Genomic DNA, 19829 nt, shown 5'->3' on the forward strand with positions numbered 1-19829 from the left:
GATGAGGCTAAGAGGAAATATCGTCTTGCGAGATGGGACATCCTTTGCCGACCTAAAGACCAAGGAGGTCTTGGTATTGAGAACTTAGAAATTAAGAATAAGTGTCTTATGAGTAAGTGGTTATACAGGCTAGAGCATGAGCCGGAGGGTATGTGGTCACAAATCCTGCGTAATAAGTATTTGCACTCCAAGACACTAGCTCAGGTTACCATGCGACCGACTGACTCGCCATTCTGGAAGGGACTTATGAGAACGAAGGATTTGTTATTTCGTAGGGTTAAATTCTTGGTGGGCAATGGGATGTCAACAAGATTTTGGGAGGACACATGGTTAGGAGAGACGCCCTTGGCCATTCAATACCCCACCCTATATAATATCGTGCAACGTAAGGAGGATTACGTAGGCACGGTATTTCAAACTATTCCCTTGAACATCCAGTTCAGACGGGTGTTAGTTGGTGAGAGATGGACCGCCTGGATGCATTTGGTTCGGAGACTGATAGACGTTCAAATCTCCGATCAACCGGATGCGTCACAATGGAAATTAACTAAGAATGGGGTTTTTACGGTAAAATCTTTCTATATGTATTTGATTAATTCTGGCCCACTGTCAAGGTCGTTGCATATTTGGAAGATCAAGGTTTCTTTGCGTATTAAAATTTTTATGTGGTTTGTCCACAAACAAGTGATACTCATAAAGGACAACTTAATTAAAAGGCGATGGGTAGGAAGTTCACGATGTTGTTTTTGTGATCATGATGAAACAATACAACACTTATTTATTGATTGCCCACTTGCCAAGTTACTTTGGAGAATGATTCATATAGCCTTCAACATTAGTCCTCTAGTTGATATTGCGTCTTTGTTTGGGACGTGGTTAGCTGGAGTTGAGCTAATTACTGCGGCCCGTATTCGGATTGGTATATGTGCACTATTATGGGCTATATGAAACTGCAGGAATGATATGATTTTTAACAAACAACACAATTTAACTTTCTTGCAGGTTATCTTCAGGGCTACGGCTTGGATCCGTACGTGGTCCTTACTCACTCCTATGGACTCCAGGGAGCCTTTGGTTACTGGGTGCAACCAATGGGAGATGATAGCTCGGGCTATATTCAATCGGTTCGGATGGCGCTCGTACAATAGGATAGGAGTCTAGGGAGCTTATCCTTCCTATTACCGTATCGGTTGATCTTGTCAGCATGTAATTTCCCTTTTTGTTTACTTTATTTTCTGCTCCGTTGAGATGTAAGACCTTTTTGACTGTACTTTCTGGATTTTTAATAATATGGCTGCATGCATCTTTATGATGCAGAGGCCGGTGGCATGCCTCCATTTCCAAAAAAAAGATGCGGCGGCCGCCAACAAGAAAAAGGATCCAAGGGAAATCCGACAAATCTGTTGAGGCGACGGCGGCGGTGTTTCATCTCGATTCTGACAGCGGCCGGCGAAGGGCTCATACCGGGAAGAAGGGCGACGAGGGCCAAGGGAGGCAGCGGGGGTGGTGGACGGTCGTCAGGAGGTGCACCGGCGACAAAGCAGTGGGGGTGGGGAGGTGGTAGAGAGGACGCAAAGTTTACTCCGTGCAGTCGAGGCGAGTGTTTTTAGGAGGCGGAGTAAATATTTTACTCCACTATAAAGTTTAGGAGTTCAGATAGGTGTCGGTTAAAAGAGTAAAATAAATTTTAGGGAAGTGTTTAGGAACGGCGCACCGGCCGAACCGTTCCGCCGGTCCCACGCTCGCCCTCGTCCCGATCCCCTTCTTCCTCCTCCCGATCCCCTTCTTCCTTTTCCTCTTTTCCTCGCGTCGTGCCGCCCTCCCTCTCCTCCCCACCCGTTCCTCATCCCTTCCCCCTCCGCCCCCCGCCCCCCGGTCGCAGCGCCACGCGCTCCCCTCCCTGCTCGGAGCTCGCCGGCGACCATCCCATCTCGCCGGCGACCGAGGGGCGGTGACAACGGGAGATGCTGCAACCGGTGCTACGGGGTGCTACCACGGCGATGCCTCCCTCGCATGCATCGGAGCTCTGCCTACCTCGCCGGACGCGGCCACGCCGGAGCTGCAACCAGCCATGGCAGACTACCCCTCACGGCGAATTTTTGCTGGAACCGGTTGTAGCGAATTCAATCGCCGGTGGTAGCAAAAATCTACTACGGTTGCAGCAAAACGGCGTCATCAGAGCTGTTGACGATGGTTTCGCGAATGCTACAACCACGTACCACAAAGCTACAACCGCTCAACAAAAAAGCTACAACCACGTTCATCAGAGCTGCAACCCGAGTTCGCCGGAGTTTTGTAGCCACTATGATCCAACGATATTTGCTACATCTGGTGTTGTTTTTTGCTACAACCGGTGTCTCATTTTGCGGCATTGCCATAGCCGGCGTCGGGAATTTTTGCTACAATGCTGTCACGTCGTGCTACAACCAGCACTTCAAATTGCTACAACCGGCACACGAGAATGCTACCACCGCTGAGAAAAAAGCTCCAACTAGAGATACACGGAAACTGAGGGGGGGCGCCATGGAGGCTGCAATCGGCACCTGAGAAAGGTACAACTGTTGATGGGAAAAGCTCCAACTGACAAACAAAAATGCTTCAACCGGAGGTGAACAGAAGCTATGGTCGGGGGACGAAAGCTGCAACCGGCTATGGAAAAGCTACAACCAGTATTTGCAGAAGCTTCCACCATGTACGATGATGACCATGGCGAGTTTTCGACTCGACACGCCGGCGGGCTGCAACTAATGTTGCCGACGACCATGACGGCGGCAACTGAGGGGCCCCGATGAGCGTCGACCACCAGCGCTGCGACCGCGGGCGATGGCCTCGTGGCTATGGAGGGCAAGAGCTGCAGGGAGGGGGTGGGTTTGCGGTGTCGCGGCTGTAGCAACACATCCAACGGCGGCCGGGAGCGAGCGCTGGGCGGCCGGGGGCGAGCGCGCGGCGGCCGGGGGCGCATCGAACGGCAGCCAGGAGCGAGCGCGCGGCGGCCGGGGGGTGAGCGCATGGCGAATCTGAAGTGGGGGAAGGGGAAAGAAGACGATGACGTGGGAGAGGCGTGATCGAACGGCTCTAATCCCACGCATCGGGTGGCTGGGGCTAGACCGGCCGAACTGCTCGGCCGGTGCGCCGGCGCCTAACAGTCGCCTAAATTTTATACTTCTATAGCCTTTTAGGAGATGGGCTAGAGATGCTCTTACACTTCTCAATTTACTCTGTTCCTATCTACGTAGCAAGTATAGCTACAAGCTAAACGCCACTTGTAAGCTAGTACTAAGTATACATCTTCACGATCCTCGGCAGGTCCCGTAAGCACACAATCTTCTTCACTTGAACGCCCTCTGTCGGATTGGGGCACAGGTACAAGAATCACACGACCTGGAGGCTGGGCTCGGCGGGCTTGTCGCCGGCCTCCTCCTCCAGCGACGCGAGCCACTGGAGCAGCGCCGCGTTGAACTGCTCCGGCGCCTCGTCGTGCGGACAGTGGCCGGCCTGGAGGTTGACGACGGTGGAGTTGGCGTAGAACTCGTGGATCCTTGCCGCCTTGGACGGGCCGACCCACGGGTCCAGGTCCCCCCACAGCAGCAGCAGCGGGCACGTCAGCTTCCCCAGCAGCTTGTCCAGCGTGTACTGGCTCTGCTGGTTCGCCACGAACCGCGACATGAGCCTGTAGTACACCTCGCCGGCGTTCGGGTCGGCCGTCGGCGCCGTGATCGAGCTGATCAGGTACTCGTCCACGTTGCTCGGGTCTTTGTACACCTGCACGCATTGCAACAAATGAAGAATCGATGAGAACTTTGTCCGTCGATCAGAATCAGGTAGCTTTCGGCTGAGTTGCCTACGCTTTTGAGGACTTTCTCGACCCTGGCCGGCTGCTTGGCCTGCCAGAAGAGGAACCCGAGCACGACCCGCTGGAAGGCCTCCTTGAGCGGCCTCACGATGAGCCTCGTCACCGCGCTCACCTCCTCCTCCGCTGCCGCCGCCTCTTCAGGCTTGGGCGGCGCGTTGGGGTCCGCAAACTGGCCGGCGGAGTTGAGCAGCACGACGCCCCGGACCAGCTCCGGCACCTCCGTCGCCGCGAACAGCGTCGTGAAGCCACCTAAGCTGAACGCGACCATGCCACATCCGTGTCAGTACGACGTTTGTTGAGAACAATGTGTGTTCCTGAACTCTGAAGAATGGTGTCGAGGACTCAAGGTACCTGTTGCCGACGACGACGGACGGCGACTGGACGACCTCCCGGAGGAAGTCGGAGACCTGCTCCATCCAGATGGTGGCGTCGTACTGCACCAGCGCCTTCTCGCTCCAGCCGAAGCCCAGCAGGTCCACGGCGTACACCTTGTACTTCTTGGCCAGCTCCGGGATGTTGTACCTGACGATCGAGTACAGAACCGTTCAGACAACACCAGCCAATCAGTTCAACCAACAGGCACCTGTCACCCCGCGTTCCCAATAACGGTTTCCCGCCACACAGGCCACGGGGTGGAGATAAGATGGTCGAGCTGCGCCGACGGCTGACCTCCAGTGGAACGCCGACGCGCCGAAGCCGTGGATGAGCACGATGGGCTGGCCGGACCCTTGCTCCACGTAGTGTATCCGGCGGCCCCTCCACGTCCAGAAGCTGTACCCGTCCGCCTTGAACGGCAGCCTCTCCAATGCTGCAAGCAAACGAGATGAAGAACATGGATCTATAGATGTCTCCACTCTGAACTCTGAAGAAACAGTTAAGCTAAGGCTGACCTTGAGCAGCGGCGCCGTTGGAGGAGGAGGTGAGCAGCGAGGAGCAGACGGAGAGCGCGACCCCCTTGGTGACGAGGTCCCTCCTCTGCATCATCAGAAACTTGTTGCCTCCTGCCAACAACCAATCGAAGCACAGGGTGATCACAAAGAGCCCAACCGAATCACCCACGCGTGTCAGAGGAAAGTAGAGAGAAGTACCAACCGTTGAGGCCGGTTCCGACGCCGGAGCGGCGGCCGGACGACGACCGGAGGGCGGCGGCAGATGCCGAGGCGACGGACATCGGGGTAGAAGCCGCCGTACGTGGCCGAAGGAAGGGTCGTGGAGAAGAAGCAACCTAGGTTGGCCTGAAGAAAGAAGCTGGGTGATTCGTGGTGACGGGCGGAGAGAGTTTTACTTGTAGGTTTGCGCTGGTGTTGGTGTGTGGGTGGCGGGCAATCGGGCAGCCGTGGCAGCGCCCGGGCCAAAAGTTTCAAAGGGAGGGATTGATCAACGCCACGCGCGGCCCACGGCAAGGCTTGCGTCTTCACACCGTGATGGAATTAATATCTCGCCCTCTGATCAGTGTACGTGCAACCAGATCGCCACGTCGAGTGTGGTAGCCCAGCTAATTGATACTCCATTCTGTCTCTAAAAAACGAGTAATTGATACTCCATCCATTTCAAAATATAGTGTGTCCGTGCCTTCCGAGGTTCAACTTAGACCATAAATTTAACCAATCGGACCGATTGTGGCGGGAGAAAAAATTATATAATTGAAAACTTCTTTTGAATACGAATTCACTGATATAACTTTTGCTCCCGTCGCAGTCGGTCTCGTTGACTAAATTTATAATCAAAATTGAAGTACAAAAATAGAGGAAGCGCTATATTTTAAAACAGAGGAAGTACTCAAGTTCACATTGAGCAACCCATATGGCTTCGAAAGGTGCTACTCCATCCCATTCTTTAGTACAACTTTAGAGCACGTGAACACCACTTGGCAACTAAACTTTGGAAACAATTGTCATTCTTTAGAGGCCTAGTAAATACGACACTACTACGTTAACATAATGTGAATGAAGGCTGGCCCATCACGGTTCCCGGTCTGCAATTGCATCTCCTCGGCCACCGCCCCGTCCATCGTCGTTGAATTTCTAGCCCCCGCTCCCCGTCCCATCAATCACGGAACCCCCAAAGACGATGACAAACCCTGAGGGTTCCCCGTAGTCAGAGTCGTCGGACGACGAGGGCTGCCCTGAGCTCTTCATCAGGCACCACGACTACGATTCTCGGATGCAGTGGATTGGTAGGACTACGAAGATGTGGGACATAACGAGTGGTATTAAGAAAGTGCCGCCATTGGAGATCATCGAGTTCGAAGGTGCAAGCAAATTCCTTCGTTCAAGTTCTCTTTCGGGTTACGATCGGGGTTTGTGATATGTGTTGTTAATTTGTTGCATGGTTCATTTTGCCTTCTGCAGAGATTGGATCACCCTTAAAATTTTGGGCTGGTGAACTGGATGGGCGGATATACAATCCTTTGCTTGTGTTGTTGAATGTTGAACGTGCTGAAGTTGCATTCACTTCTCCTCTGTTGACGTATAAATGCATAGTCCACCTTCCCCATTAGCTTGAGCTTTGAGTGAACTGGCTAGTGCATGCAGTTCTACATGGTATCGGATCCAAGAGGTCTTGAGATCAAGACCCGCCTGGCGCAATTTAAACGTAAAAAATTTGCAGCCCACTACGCGAGGGGAAGTGTTGAAGTATAAATGCATAGCCCACCTTTCCCCATCAGCTTGAGCTTTAGGGTGAACTAGCTAGTGTGTGTAGTTCTACACTGGCTGGTGCGTGCAGTTCTACACTCTCATGTGTTATCTCATGATCTTCTGTTCTATGACTTCTTATATGTATATGCTACTCCCTCTGATCGGAAAAAGTGCCGCAGATCTGAACTAAGGTTAGTTCAACCTTACTTCAAAGCCGCCACACTCTTTTTTTGGATCAGAGGGACTACTATTTGCTTGCTATATTTTTATTGAATCTGACAAGTATTTTTTTTGAATAAAAAGATCTGACAGGTTATGTATTCTGTGTTCAGATCTTATCGAGAAAGCATGGTCTCCGGCCAGGCTGGTGCCCCTGGGGGTCCAGGTATAGTTCATTTCAGAGATCATATGGACCACCTCTAGAAGTTTTCAACAACAATCCTGCTTTTCATTGTGACCTACTATTGGGGAACATAGTAATTTCAAAAAAAATTCCCACGCACACACAGGATCATGGTGATGCATAGCAACGAGAGGGGAAAGTGTTGTCTACGTACCCTCGTAAACCGAAAGCGGAAGCGTTATATCAACGCGGTTGATGTAGTCTTACGTCTTCACGATCCGACCGATCCAAGTACCGAAAGCACGGCACCTCCAAGTTCTGCACATGTTCGGCTCAGTGACGTCCTCATCTTCTCGATCCAGCAAGAGGGGCAAAGTAGTAGGTGAGTTACGGCAGCACGACGGCGTGGTGACGGTGTTGGTGAAGAACAATCTCCGCAGGGCTTCGCCTAAGCACTACGAACACTATCACTACAAAAAAATACACTTCCGTGATGATACGTGTTTGTCACAGTAGGTTGCTTTTTTTGTCATGCATGTATATCCATGACAAATTTATGACAGAATCAAGATAGTCATACATGTGCTGTCGTAGAAGTGTTCCATGACATTACCAAAATTATCATCACGGAAGTGTCCACTTCCATGACGATAAGTCGCGCGTCACAGAAGTGCTTTCGTCAAGGGTGAACGACACGTGGCATCCACCGTAACGGAACGCCGTTAAGCTATCGGGTCGGGTTTTGGATCCGATAACCCGTTAACAGCCCCGACCAATGGGGATTTTCCACGTGTAAAATCATCATTGGCTGGAGGAAACACGTGTTGGCTCATCGTTGGGACAGATGTCAACCACTCATTTGACGGAAGGCGCCTATGATACGTCGACACATGGCACGGCCCAACAGAGGCCCATTCCTGTGAAAAGGCCGGCCCGTTTGACTTGGTCAAAAGCTGGCGGGCCGGCCCATGGAAAGCCTGTTAACGGCCTATTCGAATATAGCCCATTTACAGCCCGCTAACCCAAGGCCCGTTACACCCTATCCAAATTAGGCCCAGTAGCGTCTTCTGGGCCATCCAATATGATTCCAGTCCGTTTTCACTTCTGGCCCATGTATGGCCCATGACGTCTTTCGGCCCATATGTGGCCCTATGTAACTCTTGTCCTACTAACGGCCCGTGGTGAAACTAGGCCATAATGAACAGTGTATCACTTTACACCCATTAACGGCTCGTGGTGAAACTGGCCCGTGATGAACAGTGTATCACTTTATACCCATTAACGGCCCGTTATTCCGTTGGGCCGTTTCCAGCCCATGTTATCTTTCGGCCTTCTCAGAGCCCATTTGAAAGTGCAACTATCCCTAGATGGTTTTGGTAATTCATAATAACATATAGCTCATTGAGCTAATACTATTCCAAGATAATTATTTCAGGAAAGCTCAATGATTGGCATGTGAAAGTGGAACCCTCCAAATGCTAAGGACAATGGATTGGCTCAAGCTCAAAAGCTCAAGACTCTTCATTTTATATTTTAGTGATCCAAGATCACATTGAGTCCATAGGAAAAGCCAATACTATTAAGGAGGGATGAGGTGTTGCTTAATGAGCCTCTTGCTTCATGTGCTTAGTGATATGCTCCAAAAACCCTCAACTACTTTCCCATATCCACATATGACCTAAACTCTAAGCCAAACTCGGTCCTACCGATTCTTCCTATCCGGCGCCATCGAGTTTCACTTGTCATTAGCCACTGCCAAACCCTAGCAATTCGGTTCTACCGATAAGGATCTCGGTCCCACCGAGATGGGGTTGCAAACTCTCAGTTTCCCTTTCGTAACTTTTCGGTCCCACCGAAAGAGCGAATCGGTCCCACCGAGATTGCAATGTAAACTCAGTGTTTCCCCTTTGTAACTTTTCGGTCCCACCGAGTTCCACTCGGTCTCACCGTAAGAGCAAATCGGTCCCACCGAGTTTGCCTGACCAACTCTCTGGTTAGCTAATTACCAAACTCGGTCTCACCGAGTTTGTGTAATCGGTCTCAACGAGATTACGTTATGCCCAAACCCTAACCGAATCGGTCCTACCGAGTTGCATGTCAGTCCCACCGAAATTCCTAACGGTCACTAGGTTTACTATTTCGGTGAGACCGAGTTTTCTGATTCGGTCCCACCGAGATTGGTAAATTGTGTGTAACGGTTGGATTTTTTGTGGAGGCTATATATACCCCTCCACCTCTTTCTCATTCAGTGAGAGAGCCATCAGAACACACAAATCATTCCAACTCATTTGTTCTGAGAGAGAACCACCTACTCATGTGTTGAGACCAAGACATTCCATTCCTACCATATGAATCTTGATCTCTAGCCTTTCCAAGTTGTTTTCCACTCAAATCTTCTTTCCACCAAATCCAAATCCTATGAGAGAGAGTTGAGTGTTGGGGAGACTATCATTTGAAGCACAAGAGCAAGGAGTTCATTACCTACACACCATTTGTTACTTCTTGGAGAGTGGTGTCTCCTAGATTGGCTAGGTGTCACTTGGGAGCCTCCGACAAGATTGTGGAGTTGAACCAAGGAGTTTGTAAGGGCAAGGAGATCGCCTACTTCGTGAAGATCTACCGCTAGTGAGGCAAGTCCTTCGTGGGCGATGGCCATGGTGGAATAGACAAGGTTGCTTCTTCGTGGACCCTTTGTGGGTGGTTGCTTCTTCGTGGACCCTTCGTGGGTGGAGCCCTTCGTGGACTCGCACAACCGTTGCCCTTGGGTGGAGCCCTGTGTGGACTCGCGCAACCGTTACCCTTCGTGGGTTGAAGTCTCCATCAACGTGGATGTAGGATAGCACCACCTATCCGAACCACGGGAAAAACATCCGTGTCTCCAATAGCGTTTGAATTCTCCAAACCCTTCCCTTTATATTCTTGCAAGTTGCATGCTTTACTTTCCGCTGCCAATATACTCTTTGCATGCTTGCTTGAATTGTGTGATGATTGATTGACTTGTTCTAAAATAGCTAAAATCTGCCAAGAACTAAAATTGGGAAAAGGTTAAGCTTTTATTTGGTCAAGTAGTCTAATCACCCCCCCCCTCTAGACATACTTTCGATCCTACAAGTGGTATCAGAGTTTTGGTCTCCATTTGCTTGATCTCCATAGCTTTTGGTGGTCATAGCCTTGGTTTCACAACCTAGGAGAGTATGGCGTCTAGCGAGGGAAATTATCACCGTAGAGGTCCTTACTTTGATGGTACTAATTTTGCTAGTTGGAAGCATAAAATGAAAATGAATATTCTTGGACATAACCCCACTATTTGGGCTATTGTGTGTGTTGGTTTGCAAGGTGACTTCTTTGATGGGAGAGAACCAAACCGTGAAGCTACCGCGGATGAGTTGAAGATGTTGCAATACAATGCTCAAGCTTGTGATATTCTCTTCAACGGATTGTGCCCTGAAGAATTCAACAAAATCAGCCGCCTTGAGAATGCAAAGGAAATTTGGGACACTTTGATTGATATGCACGAAGGTACCGACTCCGTCAAGGAATCCAAGTTGGATGTGCTTCAAAGCCAACTTGACAAGTTCAAGATGAAGGATGGTGAAAGTGTCGCTGAAATGTACTCTAGGCTTGCTCTCATCACAAATGAGATTGCCGGCTTAGGAAGTGAAGAGATGACCGATAGATTCATCATCGAGAAGATCCTAAGAGCCTTGGATGGAAAATATGATACCGTGTGCACATTGATCCAAATGATGCCCAATTACAAAGATCTCAAGCCAACGGAGGTGATTGGAAGAACTGTTGCTCATGAGATGTCACTTAAGGATAAAGAGGAACTTCACAACAAATCAAGTGGTGCCTATAAAGCCTCATGTGAAGCCCCTACATCATCAAGTGAGAAACAAGACTTCAATGAAGAATTAAACTTAATGGTGAAGAACTTCAACAAGTTCTACAAGAGTAGAAGCAAAGATAGAAGCTCCAAGTCAAGGTCCTACAATGACAAAAGATCTTCTAGTCGAGAGCGAAACTGTTACAATTGTGGAAGACCCGGACACTATTCAAATGAGTGTACGGCTCCCTACAAAAGAAGAGAAGATTCTCCAAAAAGAAGAAGCAAAGGATCACCACCAAGAGAGAGAAGGAGTAGAGATGATCGTTATGAACGAAGATACTCACGGAGAAGCAAGGATTCGGAAAGGAAGGAAAAATCATCAAGGAGCTACACAAGACGAAGACATCAAGCTCATGTTGGTGAATGGGTATCCGGCTCCGACTCCGACAGCCACTCCGAGAGAAGTTATCACTCCGACTCCGAAGATACTCAAGATGAAGGTGTTGCCGGTCTAGCACTTGTGTCAACCAACTCCTACGACATATTTGACTCACCAAATGAAGGAATTGGAAGATGCTTCATGGCCAAAGGTCCTAAGGTAACACACCCCGAGTATGTTGATTTCAATAGTGATGAAGATGACTTGTTAGGTCATGATTTGCTTGGTGACAACTCTAGTGATGAATACTATGATGAAAGACCAATTAATCATGCTAATTAAGATAAAACGAATGACAATGATAAGGAGAAGATTGAGGCTCTAACTAAAGAACTAAAAAACTCTTAAGTTAGCTCATGACACTATCTTCGAAGATCATCGAGAACTTTTAAGAGCTCATGAGAAACTACGCTTTGAAAAGCTCAATCTTGAGCAAGAGCATGAGTTCTTAAAGGCAATCAATGATGATCTCCGCAAGAAAAGTTATTCTTACATTGCCAAGCGTTTACTCTTATCCACTTACATGCCTCAAGTCAAGTCTAACAAGAAAGATTCTTCCTCTAGTAGTAACAATGATCATGCTAAATCCAATATTGTTGCTTCTAGTAGTTCTCTTGATTCCACTAATGATTCTCTTAGCCAAGTTACACTTGAGCAAGAAAATAGCTTATTGAAGGGAATTATAGAGAAAGGAGTGTACAAAAGCCTTGTCGGGAGTAAGCAATTCAAGGAAATTGTGCGCAATCAAGGAATGCACCGGAAGAATCAAGGTGTTGGTTTTGAACGAAAGTTCAATGCCAATGGAGTTGAGTGGGAAGAAGATCAATACCCCAAGACAAAGTTTGTCCCTCAACAAGAGAAGTATACTTCTTTCAAGGGGACACAAGCTCAAGATGATCTTCCACCACAAGACTACGAGCAAAAAGGCAAGGACAAGCTTCAAGAGGAAATTGATGCATTTGAAGAAGCTCCTAAGACCTTAGTCTAGTGGATTCCCAAGACTACTTCAAGCTCCACTTCATCAAGTACGACTACAACTCCAAGGATTCCCATCAAGATGATGTGGATCCAAAAGAAGAAGAACTAGAGAGTTCTTGAGGGTGACTCCGCCAACATACTTCACTCTTATCATTTTGGCAAGAACAAGTGTAATCAACTTCCACATCTTGCACTAGTTCAAGGAGTCACAAACCCTCTTGTTGGTAAGACAAGGGACAAGGTAACCTAAAAGTTTTCATGGACATCATCTTTTGTGTGCATCACTCTATGTCTATGGATATCCTTGTTTGTTCCTTGTGGGACTAACCCATGTAGGTATTGAAAGTGCAATTCACTCAAATGGATAGCTCCAAGAGATCTACATCAACATTGAGCGTCCACATCTTCAATAACTACATGAAGTCATCATCGACAAAACCCAAGGTTAGTTCATCCCTCTTAGGGGGGATATCACATCTAGGGGGAGCTTTACTCTAAGACTTGAGCTAAAGCAACTCTAAAGATGTGAACAAAACAATGTTTTATGTAAAAGTGGTAACCCCACTTGAGCTTAAACGATGAGTATGACCTACGATCAAGTGTTCTCACTTGACTCCTAAGTCAATATACTCATATATAGATGACCTAGTCATCGCAAATTGCTTGATAGATGCTAGAATTGGTTGTGCATGCCTTGCCACATATTTTATTTGCCATCTTATTGTGTGAGCATGCTGATTGCATATTTTACTCATTCGAGGACATCCACTTGTTGTTTTGATTGTTTGGCTTTATCTTCTTTTGCCAAGTGGATGGACAAGAATGCCTAAGAACCTCCTCTAGCTATATATGCTTTTCTCGTCTCAAACTCTATTCATGCTGCATCACAAAATTTGATCAAGTCAGATTCGAACCACTCTGTGTGAGGAGCGGTCGGAGTCCCCGATTCGTCATAGACTTAAACTTCCAAAACCTCTTTATGATTCTCGGTCTGACCGATACTCCACTTTCGGTCCTACCGAGATCATTAAGTTGATCTAACTTTTGATCTCGGTGCAACCGATTTGAACCTTTCGGTCACACCGAGTTTCAGTAACTGCACGCAGTTATGAATCTCGGTGCCACCGAGTTGTTCAACTCGGTCACACCGACAGGGTCGGGCTATATATAGTCACGGGCAAAATTTGGAAATTTCTCCGAACCCCTTCGCCCGCGCAATAGCCTGCTCTGCCCTTGAGGTCTCCGGATCGTCTTCTCGCCGCCAGCAGCCTCCAGTTGCTGGTCTCCGTCGCCGTCAACGGGATTTCTGCCCCGCCGTTGCCGCCGTAGCAAGTCCCCGCCGAACTAGGGTATGGACTTGATCTTTGTGCTATTCCTCAATCTGATTCCTAGCACATTGTGATCATATTGATTCTTGCCACGATTGAGAAACTTCTATCCAGTCAAAACGCTCATAGATTAGGTTTGATACGAAAATTCTAGGTTTAGGTTTCCAGCAAAACCATCTCGGACCCACCGAGTTGAAAAACTCGGTCCCACCGATTTGGCTTATGCCATTGCACAAGTGAGACTCGGTCGGACCGAGAATTACTTATCGGTGTGACCGATTTTTGAACTCAGTGAAACCCTAGCAGTCTCGGTGCCACCGAACTGTGACTCGGTCCTAACGAGTTCACTAGTTTAGGTTCCAAAACTGCTTCGGTATCACCGAGTTTGAAAATCGGTAGATCCGAGATGATTTCAGTGGGAAACTAAAACTAAGTTTTTGGATCATTCTTTTTGCAAAAATCTCTGCATTTTGTGATGCTCATCCACTCTATCTCCTCTATAATCTATTCACAGGGTCAGCAGTCAGTTTGCAACATGTCAGACCAGAGTGACAGCCAAAACTTGTCAGAGCATCAAGTGCAGTTGAGTGAGGGCACTAGCCCCTCGAGTTCCTCAGATGATGGCAGCAGGAGCACACCCAGCAACCTGCCTAAAGCTGCCACGAGACAAAGGAAGAAGAAAACCTCATATTCTGAAGATGAGGACTATGTGGAAGAGGAAGAGGCCACTTCCAAGAGAGTTGAGCCAGCTCAAGGCTCAAAGCCAGGCCTGAAAATCAAAAGGCCAGCAGGAAGGCAGCCCATGTCAAAGGCTAGAGCCTCGACTGAGAAGCCTGCTCCCATTGAGCCGTTGCAGCTGAGGGCAAGAAGAGGAAAGAAAGAGTAAAGAAGACTGTAGCCAGAGTGCTTGGGAAGGCCTCCATCATGGTAGAAGAGGAGGAGGAAGAAGAGGCAGCTGCACCAGCGCCCAAGGCAGCCAAACTTATGGGAGATGCCATAAGGTCAGGGGGAGCTGCATCCAAGCCCAAGGAAGCACCTAAGGCTGCATCTAAGCCTAAGAGTGCACCAAAGAGAAACACAAGAAGCATCCCAGCCACTGAGAAGAACAAGGCCCCAGTGCCTGAGACTGTTGCAGAGGAAGAGGAAGAGAGTGTCCTTCGGAAGCTCAAGCCCAAGATCCCAGACCACAACGATGCTCATCCTGTGGCTGAGGATATGAAGCTCAGGAGAGACTCAGGGCTCAGGAAGTGGAGAGAAGCAAATCCATATGCTTCTAGGAGAAGGACTGCAGTGGACTACAGGTTTCATACCAAGGAGCAACAGGATTTCTATGAGACAGTGCTACTTGACAAAAAGCCAATTATATGTGACATGAGATGGGTCGACTGGACCTATATCAAGGACAATGAAGAGTACTACCCAGGAGTTCAGGACAGCTTCAAGGCGTGTGGAGTAGAGGACTTTGTTGGGCAGAATCTCACAAAGTGGAACGAGGAACTCATCATGCAGTTCTACTCCACAGCTCACTTTTATCCAGATGGGAGGATTACATGGATGTCTGAGGGTACGAGGTACCACTCTACTGTTGAGGAATGGGCTAAGCTGATCAATGCCCCAGAGGAGCAAGCAGATGACTTGGACATTTATGCCAAGAAAAAGATGGAGCACTACTCCATGTCCAACATGTACAAGGAGATTCCGAATGAAGCACTTGACACGTTCAAGTTTGGCTCAGTGCATTATCTGCTCTCAGGATTGCCTACGATCAACTGGATCCTTAGGCACACCCTTCTGCCCAAGTCTGGAGATCACAAGATGATCAGAGGTCACGCAATCAATTTGCTCCATGTTTTTGACGTGCCTCAAAAATTCAAAGTCATGAGCCTCATAGTTGAAACAATCAAAACGACTGCGGCAGATCAGAAGAGGAGCTGTGGATATGCCCCTCAGATTCAGGAGCTCATCAACTCCAAGATGGGCACGGGCGTATATTTGTTGGATAAGGAACACCTGCCCATCCGTCCAGATTTTGAGAACAATGAAGTTGTTATGACTGAGAATGAACCATCATCTGTCCATGCACAAGCTCAGAAGGAGAAGGCGAAAAAGGAGAAAGCTGCCAGGATGCCTACTCAAGCAGAGGCATCTGATTACTTCCTGAAAACCAAACAAGAGCAGCTCAGTTACTTGATTGCGTCCACCCTGCGGATTGAGCAGAGTATAGCCACCCTGACTCAGAACCAGGCGAGCTTAGAGAGGATCATGGAACAAAGATTCTATGACTTGGACATCAAGGTGACAGAGATACAGACTGCCGTGGAGCAGCTCCAGGACGACATGAATGAGAGGAGAGGCAGGACCACGACTGATGCTTTTGCGAGGGTGCCACGAGGTCCGAGGTCGTCTGCACTGCCAGTTGCTGACACCAGAGCTACAACGTCTGCACCAGCCACAGCCTCCGTTCCACCAGCTCCAGCATCCACTTCAGCCTCGACTCCGACCACGTCTACCGAAGGGTTCGTCCTTGGAGTGCTCCGGACTCCACCACCACCTGAAGATCAAGCCTGAGCGTCGATCTAGTGCTATGCATTTTCTAGGAGCTTTTTGGTAACTTGTTATCAAAGGGGGAGAAGATGCATAGATCATAGGCTTCGAGAGAGAGAGTGTTGCTTTTCTCTCTTGCTTTATTTGGTGGTTTTTTCGAACCTTTGTTTGCTTGTGTGTGAGATACTACGTCCTTATGCCTGTGAGACATCGATGATCATGTGTTTGATCATAAGCTACACTTAATGTTTGCTTAATGTTTGCTTAAATATTATCATTCTATCTATCGTTTGTGATCATTCACTATTCTTGGTGATGAGTGCATGTATTTCAATCTTATCATTTTTGAGCGCTCCACCAAGATGTATGTGACATGGAAGAGTAACCCATAATTCTAATTCTTTGTGCATTTGCAGTCCAAAGCAAATTTTAAATATGCACAAATTTAGGGGGAGCTCTTACTTATCACATACTTCTCAAAGCGACGATATATTTCATGATTATTATCTTTTGTCGAAGCTTTGATCTATATGTTGTCATCAATTACCAAAAAGGGGGAGATTGAAAGTGCAACTATCCCTAGGTGGTTTTGGTAATTCATAACAACATATAGCTCATTGAGCTAATACTATTCCAAGATAATTATTTCAGGAAAGCTCAATGATTGGCATGGCATGGATGTGAAAGTGGAACCCTCAAAATGCTAAGGACAATGGATTGGCTCAAGCTCAAAAGCTCAAGACTCTTCATTTTATATTTTAGTGATCCAAGATCACATTGAGTCCATAGGAAAAGCCAATACTATTAAGGAGGGATGAGGTGTTGCTTAATGAGCCTCTTGCTTCATGTGCTTAGTGATATGCTCCAAAAACCCTCAACTACTTTCCCATATCCACATATGACCTAAACTCTAAGCCAAACTCGGTCCTACCGATTCTTCCTATCCGGCGCCACCGAGTTTCACTTGTCATTAGCCACTGCCAAACCCTAGCAATTCGGTTCTACCGAAAGAGCGAATCCTAGCAACCCGAGATGGGGTTGCAAACTCTCTGTTTCCCTTTCGTAACTTTTCGGTCCCACCGAAAGAGCGAATCGGTCCCACCGAGATTGCAATGTAAACACAGTGTTTCCCCTTTGTAACTTTTCGGTCTCACCGAGTTCCACTCGGTCTCACCGTAAGAGCAAATCGGTCCCACCGAGTTTGCCTGACCAACTCTCTGGTTAGCTAATTACCAAACTCGGTCTCACCGAGTTTGTGTAATCGGTCTCACCGAGATTATGTTATGCCCAAACCCTAACCGAATCGGTCCTACCGAGTTGCATGTCAGTCCCACCGAAATTCCTAACGGTCACTAGGTTTACTATTTCGGTGAGACCGAGTTTTCTGATTCGGTCCCACTGAGATTGGTAAATTGTGTGTAACGGTTGGATTTTGTGTGGAGGCTATATATACCCCTCCACCTCTTTCTCATTCAGTGAGAGAGCCATCAGAACACACAAATCATTCCAACTCATTTGTTCTGAGAGAGAACCACCTACTCATGTGTTGAGACCAAGACATTCCATTCCTACCATATGAATCTTGATCTCTAGCCTTTCCAAGTTGCTTTCCACTCAAATCTTCTTTCCACCAAATCCAAATCCTATGAGAGAGAGTTGAGTGTTGGGGAGACTATCATTTGAAGCACAAGAGCAAGGAGTTCATTACCTACACACCATTTGTTACTTCTTGGAGAGTGGTGTCTCCTAGATTGGCTAGGTGTCACTTGGGAGCCTCCGACAAGATTGTGGAGTTGAACCAAGGAGTTTGTAAGGGCAAGGAGATCGCCTACTTCGTGAAGATCTACCGCTAGTGAGGCAAGTCCTTCGTGGGCGATGGCCATGGTGGGATAGACAAGGTTGCTTCTTCGTGGACCCTTTGTGGGTGGTTGCTTCTTCGTGGACCCTTCGTGGGTGGAGCCCTTCGTGGACTCGCGCAACCATTGCCCTTGGGTGGAGCCCTGTGTGGACTCGCGCAACCGTTACCCTTCATGGGTTGAAGTCTCCATCAACGTGGATGTAGGATAGCACCACCTATCCGAACCACGGGAAAAACATCCGTGTCTCCAATAGCGTTTGAATTCTCCAAACCCTTCCCTTTATATTCTTGCAAGTTGCATGCTTTACTTTCTGCTGCCAATATACTCTTTGCATGCTTGCTTGAATTGTGTGATGATTGCTTGACTTGTTCTAAAATAGCTAAAATCTACCAAGAACTAAAATTGGGAAAAGGTTAAGCTTTTATTTGGTCAAGTAGTCTAATCACCCCCCCTCTAGACATACTTTCGATCCTACACCATTTATTCTTGGGCTCATTTCCAGCATTCGTTTACTTATGGCCCGTTACTGTCATTTTCTGCTTGTGGGCCAAATTCAGCCCGTGGTTACAGTCGGCCCGTTTGTGGTCCGTTAATATGTTGGGACGATTTCATAGCGTCATCAAATACAGCCTATTAACGATGGCCCGTTATGGTCGGCCCATGAACAGACGATTCCAACTCTAGCCCGTTTACGGCCATAATGCGGTCTGTTTGGCCCATGTTTGGCCAATCGATTATACGGCCCGTATAAGGCCCATTGATAATACGGCCCGTAGAAGGCCCATTGTTTCTACGGCCCGTAGAAGACCCACTGTTTCTACGGCCAGTAGGAGGCCCAGTGTCACTACAGTAAATATTAGCCCATGGTTATTGTGGCCTAATTTTAAAAAATAGGTTATTGCAGCCACTAGCTAACCGCGGAAAAAGAACTGCAATGACTACAAGCAAACAAATAAACAAGACAACAAGGAAATAAATAAGCAAGCAACTAACACTAGGCTATCACGGCTATTACATATATTACATCCACTGGGCTTCAAAGTTCGCCACCAGTGCAAATATAGGGAACAAAGCAGCATATCATATACACTGGTTGTCAAAGTTGGCGACCAGCGCAAATAAACGCCGCAGCAAAACAAATCCAGAACTGAAACCACTTCAGAAGATCTCAAGAAACAATATCCTGGGTACCCATAATGCTGGCAAGATGCTTAGCAAGCTTATTAACTTTCTCTTGTTTGGTGCTTAAATCCTCCAGCGCTTGCTGTTGCACCAGAAAATATGCATCTGAATTCTGCAGGGACTTCCTCAGTCCTTCAGCTTCCTGTCGCAACACATCTGATCGATGTCTTTAAACTTGAAGTTGAGACTCAAGAAGACGAACTGATTCAGGCAGCGAGTTCGAAGAGCTTGTGCCAGCAGTAGTGGCCAGTAACTCGAACACTACATCAAGACAGGACTTTTGGGTTCCCTCACTGTCATCAAGATAGTTTTTATCAGCTTTCTTGGAGACCAACAGGGATGTCTCACTATCTTGAACCTTATCTGCATTACTTCCTTTACCATTGGATAACGTGGTACTGTTCTCCAATATTTTGTCCGCATTCTAAAAGAGAAACAAGCAGACACATCACATGTTTACCATGTTGTATATGAAACTCATTTTGGTAAATGAGTTCAGTAGTAAAGTGGTCAGGATAACGGCATGAAACAAACATATATCTATGTACCATGGTCACTTTATGGTCTATACCATTCTAGTTTTTTTGCCAAATCAAGATAGAGACACAGTTCAAATAATATTTGTTCAAGACAAAGCAGAATAGACAGAATATAAGTGTGGGTAACTATAGAGCAATAAAAACACTTGTAATGTGCATGACATGAGAACATAACTGTTTATTCAATTGAAACTGAAATCAACATAGAGCAGGTTACAGTAGCAAACCAGTTAAAGAAACAGGTTTAAAACATACCTGTTGCGCCATTGGAGTTTCAATTCCATCCTTCAAATTTG

General features: G+C 47.5%; 1 pseudogene; it reads right to left on the reverse strand.

Moving 5' to 3' along the window:
• Positions 1-3140: 3140 nt before the first annotated feature.
• Positions 3141-5024, reverse strand: LOC119317580 (annotated as a pseudogene).
• Between the last annotated feature and the right edge of the window lie 14805 nt (positions 5025-19829).

This window comes from Triticum dicoccoides, chromosome 6A (assembly GCF_002162155.2).
Source record: "Triticum dicoccoides isolate Atlit2015 ecotype Zavitan chromosome 6A, WEW_v2.0, whole genome shotgun sequence".
Lineage (NCBI taxonomy): Eukaryota > Viridiplantae > Streptophyta > Magnoliopsida > Poales > Poaceae > Triticum > Triticum dicoccoides.